This window comes from Lolium rigidum, chromosome 5, assembly GCF_022539505.1.
Source record: "Lolium rigidum isolate FL_2022 chromosome 5, APGP_CSIRO_Lrig_0.1, whole genome shotgun sequence".
NCBI classification, from domain to species: Eukaryota; Viridiplantae; Streptophyta; class Magnoliopsida; order Poales; family Poaceae; genus Lolium; species Lolium rigidum.
Window position 1 is genome coordinate 106,236,128 of NC_061512.1, and position 8,836 is coordinate 106,244,963.

At 42.1% G+C, this 8,836-nt stretch overlaps 1 long non-coding RNA gene across 1 annotated transcript; it reads left to right on the forward strand.

Moving 5' to 3' along the window:
* Positions 1-5,530: 5,530 nt before the first annotated feature.
* Positions 5,531-8,063, forward strand: LOC124655529. The gene is made up of 2 exons (XR_006988721.1): positions 5,531-5,605; positions 7,468-8,063. It is a non-coding gene; the product is annotated as an uncharacterized LOC124655529 (long non-coding RNA).
* The last annotated feature ends 773 nt before the right edge of the window (positions 8,064-8,836 follow it).

Below are 8,836 nucleotides of genomic sequence, written 5' to 3' on the forward strand. Positions count from 1 at the left end.
TTTTTTGGTTGTATTATGATAATCGAAGGAGTAAGATACCTAAGGAATATTCTTGATTTAATATATTATGTTTGTTGAACATAATTTCTCAATTGTTTTGAGGAATATTCTTGATTTGATATATTATGTTTGCTGAACATGATTTCTCAATTGTTTGAAGGAACATTCTTGATTTCATATATTATGTTTATTGAACATAATTTCTTAATTTTTTTGAGGAATATTCTTGATTTGATATATTATGGTTGAACATAGTTCCTCAATAGTCCAGTATTTTTAGGCTTATGCCTTTTTCCTACATAGTCAGCACCCAAATCTCGAGCATCTTTAGTTTGTAAAGTCTAAAACCCACATCAAATACATTTAATAAAAAAGCGGAGAAGATAGGAGATATAGGTAGATATATAGTGATACTCGAGAGATGTGAAATTGCGCTGTATTATTTAATGGCGATGGTATAATTTATAAATTCTTACCAATTTGCATAAAGTAAATATCGTGCGTTGCACGTGCCAACTTACTAGTATTGATTAAGTGGGGCAAGATATCAGCTTTCAAAAGGAAAAAAATGGTTCACGTCATCGCATCTCCTCTAGATTATTTATGTGCTGCTATAGATATTTTCCGGAGCACCCCTTAATCTATGGAGGGGTTAAACTCCTCACCTAGACAAAACTCTCAGCGAGTTTGGTAGCTCGCACGATGGTAGACTCAGAATATGAACTGAAAAAGATGCTTTTTCCATGGGCTACCAAATGCATGGGCGGGACTTTATAACACACCGTAACATGCTCCACACGAGCGCTCAACTCGGCAGTCCCTCCGGGATCAGGCATGTGCTATGAAAATCGAGGAAGATTCTTTATTTTTTAGTGCTAGTCTGTATGGATCTAACATGTTATGCAGAACGCAGTCACAACCAAATACGTCGCTTAATTGTTTTAAATCCTACCGCAAACAGTTCAGGCTACCAAACGAACTGACAAACATTGTTTTTTGCATCGCTTTCGCATGACTAGGCTCTGTTAGGCCAAGAACATGTGTTGTTGACAATCAAGCGCGCACGAAAGACGCGAGAAAGATGGCGCGGCACCATGCCTTTGACGGTAGAGAAAATTTTCAGCTCACTCCCTAATCTATGAAAAAGGCTAACATCGTGACCAGAACACAGCCATATGACATGACACAGATTAGACGGCAGAATACCCCAACTGGTTCACCACGCACAATGAAAGACCTATATATAGTAGTGAACGAGTTGATAAATTTAGTCCCGTGGACCGAAAGGCAGAGGGAGTTCTTCAACTGTTTGGTGGATGACGACTTCTAATTTTTCTATAGCAATATTTTATCTCTATAAATAGAAACCCCAAATACAGTGTTGCACTATTTGACAAATTTTATAGCTTTCCGCTCAAGTTTCATATTTATTATCTAAAAGATAATACGTATTCCATGCAGTAACAATGGATCCATTTCCACTTCTTGCGGCTGATCAAGGTTTTTTTTCGGTGACCTTTTTAACGGAGGACACCAGAAAATCCGGTTACCGCGAAATCTCGGGATTATTTCCAACGAGTTTATTCAATCAAAATTTGAATTCGAAAAATTCAGGAAAAAATAAATACATTTCTACGTAGAAGAAAATAACTTCTTAGGTGACACAACGGTAAGAGTGTTCTGCTATATCTCTAAAGGTCACCACGCAAAAAAATTCTAACGGTCACGGTCATGAGTCATGTAGCAAGCACACACACACACACATATCTTTACTATTAAATTCGGATCGGTCTGGTACGTCGTACGTCGTACCATCGATCGTCTGAATCGTGTCGATCATATTAGGTCCTACCATCCATCGTCTTACATCCCATACTACATCCGGCAGGCCCAGTCGTAATCCGTCCAGCCCAGAACGTTTTGCTGAAAATCAGCACGCGGTCCTGAAAACGAACCACCGAAAGAAAAAGACTACGCCTCGACCGACCTTCTATCGCCCCTACGCACCTGCATCTTGCCGTTGCGTCCCACGCGCAGGCAAGTGGAGCGTGGCCTCCTTCTCCACCAGCGACGCCGCCCAGTTTATCTACCAGCGAGGCGTCAGAGCTGCTATCACCTGCCCTCCCGTACCTACAACTTCCCCGCACGCGGCCCTGCAAGGACAAGCCATGAAACTAGAAAAATACTCCACCTGCTGCTGGTGCTAAGGACGAGCTGGGGCGAGCTCGACTTGGCTGAATCGCCAAAGGAGTTGGCTGAACCACGAACAGGAGTTGCTGCTCGGCAAGAAACATCTCGTCATTCAAGCCGTGGATGCTTGTGCCCTTCTCGATTAATGAACTCCAGCAAAATTCAATTGAGGGAATGAGACAAGCGCTGGATTTGGGCTCTAAAATTGCAGTTTCTCTTTATTTTTAAAGAATTTGGTATCCAATTAAAATTTCTGGGAGAGATTAAGAGATGAGGTGAACTCCGGTGCAGTGGGGGAAATTAGGGAGCTGTAATGTTGTGGTTGCTGTGGATAGAGGAGACCAACTGACAGAGGATTGATGTGCTGCCGCTGCTGCTTCGGTGCATGGCAGCTGAAGAATTGCAGGTTATATTAAAAAGAAACAACTTTTTTTCATTTGTGACTAACATCATAGTATATTATTATTATATTAAGAATATGTTCATAGTGCGTACTATTAAAAAGTAAGTGACTGCAACATTGGGGTGTGTGGAGATTAATGGAGAAATGTGCGGTAATGTAGAGCTTATCTACAATAAAGAGATATATGAAGATACTACCTCCGTCCCATTTTATAGGGTTTGCGCGTATTTCTAAGTTATCAAGTTGGTCAACATAATATTATGTATACAACACAAAAATTATATTATTAAAGAGTAGAACATCTAACCTTTCTAATGGTATATGTTTTGTCATATATATCTTGTATTATCATGATCAAATTTACCCGTGTCAGTGTGAAAACAACAATTTGCTTTTACCCTTATCCACTCATCCCGCATACGCATACAAGATTAATTTCTAAAAGGCAGAATTTCTCCAATGTTCACGGTCGATAAAACCGAAATATGAAATCAAAAGCATTGGACCTCTCACGGAGGAGGAGGTTGACTATAGAGAGTGCGGGGTGACATGCGATCCGCTGTTTAGGAGGTGACTGCCAACGATCCACGCTGTCATAGGAGCAGCCCTTGCCTGGACCTTATTCCTACCACCACTGGTAATGTTTCGTTCATGAATGGAGTGGGATATGTTTCATGTATTTAAGTACACTACGTATATACTAGCAAAAGAGCCCGTGCTTCGCTACGGGTTAATCAACTAAATATACGCTGATTATGCTGATTTTCAGATTTGTGCACGATACGTAGTGTACTTAAATACATGAAACATATCCCACTCCATTCATGAACGAAACATTACCAGTGGTGGTAGGAATAAGGTCCAGGCAAGGGCTGCTCCTATGACAGCGTGGATCGTTGGCAGTCACCCTCCTAAACAGCGGATCGCATGTCACCCCCGCACTCCTCTATAGTCAACCTCCCTCCTCCGTGAGAGGTCCAATGCTTTTGATTTCATATTTCGGTTTTATCGGCCGTGGGCTGATTGGGAGAAATTCTGCCTTTTAGAAATTAATCTTGTATGCGTATGCGGGATGAGTGGATAAGGGTAAAAGCAAATTGTTGTTTTCACACTGACACGGGTAAATTTGATCATGATAATACAAGATATATATGACAAAACATATACCATTAGAAAGGTTAGATGTTCTACTCTTTAATAATATAATTTTTGTGTTGTACACATAATATTATGTTGGCCAACTTGATAACTTAGAAATACGCGCAAACCCTATAAAATGGGACGGAGGTAGTATCTTCATATATCTCTTTATTGTAGATAAGCTCTACATTACCGCACATTTCTCCATTAATCTCCACACACCCCAATGTTGCAGTCACTTACTTTTTAATAGTACGCACTATGAACATATTCTTAATATAATAATAATATACTATGATGTTAGTCACAAATGAAAAAAAGTTGTTTCTTTTTAATATAACCTGCAATTCTTCAGCTGCCATGCACCGAAGCAGCAGCGGCAGCACATCAATCCTCTGTCAGTTGGTCTCCTCTATCCACAGCAACCACAACATTACAGCTCCCTAATTTCCCCCACTGCACCGGAGTTCACCTCATCTCTTAATCTCTCCCAGAAATTTTAATTGGATACCAAATTCTTTAAAAATAAAGAGAAACTGCAATTTTAGAGCCCAAATCCAGCGCTTGTCTCATTCCCTCAATTGAATTTTGCTGGAGTTCATTAATCGAGAAGGGCACAAGCATCCACGGCTTGAATGACGAGATGTTTCTTGCCGAGCAGCAACTCCTGTTCGTGGTTCAGCCAACTCCTTTGGCGATTCAGCCAAGTCGAGCTCGCCCCAGCTCGTCCTTAGCACCAGCAGCAGGTGGAGTATTTTTCTAGTTTCATGGCTTGTCCTTGCAGGGCCGCGTGCGGGGAAGTTGTAGGTACGGGAGGGCAGGTGATAGCAGCTCTGACGCCTCGCTGGTAGATAAACTGGGCGGCGTCGCTGGTGGAGAAGGAGGCCACGCTCCACTTGCCTGCGCGTGGGACGCAACGGCAAGATGCAGGTGCGTAGGGGCGATAGAAGGTCGGTCGAGGCGTAGTCTTTTTCTTTCGGTGGTTCGTTTTCAGGACCGCGTGCTGATTTTCAGCAAAACGTTCTGGGCTGGACGGATTACGACTGGGCCTGCCGGATGTAGTATGGGATGTAAGACGATGGATGGTAGGACCTAATATGATCGACACGATTCAGACGATCGATGGTACGACGTACGACGTACCAGACCGATCCGAATTTAATAGTAAAGATATATATATATATATATATATATATATATATATATAGAGAAACTCTATTAGATACCCTGGGAGCAGAATAAGTAATTCTGCACCCTGGTCATATACGGAGCCACGTAGCCACCCGGTTCCGTTCCATCGAGCCTTTTTTGTTGGGCTCGGTCGTAAATTTTTTTTACCCCGACAGTTTTAGTTTCTCGGTCACCTGATCCCACTACCCACATCGCCCGTCACCTGATCCCCCCATCTCGTTTTTCTAATCGAGCGCACGCGGCGGCGGGCGGTTGAGCGGCGGCCGGCGAGCGCATGGGCTGCAGGGTGGACTCCTTGGCCATAGGAGCGGCTGCTGCCCCGACCGTGTCCTCGGCTGCGTCGTGATCGGCCGGCCGAATCGGCGGCGGCGTGCTCGTCGGCGGCAATGGAGACATGGTGCGTGGCGTGTTGCAGGCGGGCGGCATCTGTATCCACGTCGCATCTTCTTGTCGTGCATATTGAGCGGCGAGCGCGGGTATCCTTGGCGATGTCGACCGCCTCCTGCTCCCTCTCCCGATCCACTGCATCGACTACATCCGTGTCCGTCGCCAGCGCCCCTCCGCCGCCAAGGCGCCAAGGCCGTGGGAGCCCCTACCGAACTCCACCATCGAGCTGCGCGGGGACGGCCGCCGTAGGGGTACCTCGAGACTCCATTTTCGGCCAGGACTACAAGCATTTAGGTCAGCGGATCCCCACTCCTCACTTTTATTTTTGTATTACTCCCAATCCGATGGGTGGATTCCTTCACTGGATCGATTCTATTGTTTTTCGTTTGCCTGTTACCATACTTTCTGGATCGATTCCGAAAACTTTGCCTGCTCTGGCTTTTCCACTAGGTGGTTTATTTGTAGAGATTGCTTTGCTTCTGCAGGCGTATTTTGCCATGGAAAATCTGTTTGGTAGCTGCATCATCGTTCTTTTAATTTATCTGTTGTCTTGATCTCTTAAGACTAGAATGGTAGACAGTACTACTTAATTTATGAGATGCTTTTGTTTGCATGCTGTTTATAAATGGATTAGTGATGTTGATATATTCGTTGATTCAATTGTGGTGTGAGTTCTTGAAGAAAGTAATCTGTATAATTATTTTGTCACTGAATGTACTTCTTAGAAGCATTAAATTACTGAGAATTTGAATGTTCTTGAAGAAAGTAATCTGTATAATAAGTTTACCACTGCATGTACGGTACAGTCGTTGCCCGTTCCTTTCTGGTCATCTCTTCATTCAGAACTAGCAAGGAGTAAGTTCATATGCTTTGAAGCATGTTAAATATTTCTGATGCAACTTTTGATTTATTAGTGAAGCCACTGCTCCAAATTGTAGAAAAAACAGAAGTTGGTACGAAGCTGGATGATTTACCTGGATATTTTGTTTGCCAAACAAACTGTTGAGTACTTATAATAGATAACCAATTAGTCAGCTAGTCACCAACTAGATTATGTCAAAAATCTGAAGCTTATATTCCAAATTCAAGGAGAAAGTCTTGGCTGCTTATTTCTTATCTCTACCAATTTGGACGAGGAAGTCTCGATTTTTCTCTCCAATTGTGCATCATTTTGGTCCGCGGTTGTTCAATTTTACAGATGTAATTTTGTCGATTTGGAAAATGAATCCCGTGATAAGTATTTCTGCATCTTTTTTAAGTCTAGTGCTAGTTGGTCATGCTCAACTAGGTTCTATGCAAAATACCAAATCGAAAGAAAATTATACCTCATTAATTCACATTCTTTTTTTGAAATATACTGCTTTGCTTGTTGGACGTTCAGATTTTCTTTTTTGTGCTGTATCATTTTCTTTGTTTAAGACTGCTTTACCCCTATGAAGGTTAAGTTATGTCATGCTTTTGATGCAACTTGATTTTCTTTTTTATTTGCTTGAATCAGGTGAAACTAAGTAATCTTTGACTAAGAGATAAATAGATTTTGGAATTGAAATGAATGTCCAATTATTCGGAAAATCATGACTTAAACTAGTTGTGCAAATAACAGGTACAGATGCCGATGCAAATGTAAAGTGCAGAGGACATAAATGACAAGAGATTAATAGAACAACCTGTACTGTTGTAGCTCAAAAGGTTATCTAAGCAAGGACACCATTAGACCTTTAATGTGTTCATATCCTAGACTTAGATCACATGAAAGTAAGAGTGCAAGACAAAATCCTAGAAGTCAATTTTTTCACATTCTGCTAAAGCTTGAGATTAGTGAAACAAACCGTAGAAATGGCTTATATAGGAAGATTGATATATCATTGTTGGTTCAGATTCATGTGTACTCTAAGGCATTGGGTTTTTTCATCTTCATCCCATTTTTCTATCTTGTAGAGCTGTACATTCAAGTATGGTCAGTTTCTAATTTCGGAAAATTTACCATGGCCATAGACATCTTTGGTCCTTTTAATTGGTTCATCTACTCTTTTATCCAAGATTTTTCATAAATTGCTTATCCAATCTGCTATGCATCACTTCCATTTTGTCATATTGTCAATAAGCGAGTTAATAGTTCTGAAACTTTGCTTCATAATTATATGTCTATTTTTCAGCTTGTAGCTGGCTTTTTGGCGACGGGTGCCAACGCCTGGCTTGGGTCGGCGGTGGCATGACCTTTCCATTCTAAATTGAAGTTTGTCTCAAAAGTTAAGACTATATGGATGTTGCTATGTGAACGTGGCAAGGCAACTGAATAAGTTTTCCGTTGACAGGCGAGACCCCAAATCGATGCTACATGACCACATGTTCTAACTAAAGCTTCACTTTTCATCTTAATCATTTGTTCAGTACCATTTTAGATACTTCTTACATAATTTTTCTGCCATTCAGGCATGAAGGCGGCAACTACTCACCATTGCAAGCAGAAAGGCATAGCTTCTGCTCTCAACTAAGGAAGCCTGGCATTTTATTATGCCATTGGGAGAGTATACTTTGTTACACAAATTTATTCTAGTATAAACTTTGTGCAAATGTAGCTGCAACGGTAGTTCTTACAGACACAGTGTGTGCATCAGTGTATATTATCTACCATGACTTGGAGTTCCTATCTCGTGTTGTCAGAAACATGTTTCTTTTTGCCAAGATTGGCACCTGGAAATTTTTGGTGACATAATGTATTCAGAATTTTATTGGATATGATGTATTAGAATTCTCTGAGTGACATAATATATCTTACGTTGTGGACCATAATGTATCTTAAGTTATGGTGTGTTATCAGGCCGGCAGATTCTTATAAGCATGTCAGTGTTGTTACCTCGGAACACTCCATTAGTTCTTATATCGATAGGTGGCTGAATGACTCGTCCGGGATGAGCTAGTGGGCAGTGGCAATGGTTCTGCTTTTAGGGCATGTACAATCGTTCCGACGGTGGCCGTCTGTACCAGCTTTCCACGTCAGTTATAGACAGTCCAAGAGACACCATGTACAACAGGAGAGTCTATCGGCTGTCTGTAATCACAAACCGCTTGCACAATTCATGCAAATCAGCTCGAAAGCTAATTCTGTAGTCTGCCGTGTGTGTACAATCTGATCGTATTTCTGTAATCTGTCGTGTGTCAACAGTCTGATCGCACAAGGAAAGAACAAATCGTACCAATCTGACGGGGAGCTTGAACACCGGGGCGGGGAACGGCGGCTGCGTGCTCGGCGGTAGTGACCTGCGACGGCTATAGTGGCGGCGGCGCAGAAGACCCGTGTCGACCCCATCCTGTCAAGCTACCGCATGATACAGAGTAACGAGCAACTCTGATTCGATTGTTGATTGCGTGGTGGAGAACGAGCAAATCGTGGGGAAGAAGTGGCTTCGTCTAAGATTTCCTTCGTGCAAGATTTTCGCTGGAAAGAGAGAAGATTGTTGCCATGGAATACAAGATCCCACCCACCCACGATTGAAGCGACGCCTTCCATACAATGGAGAAGAG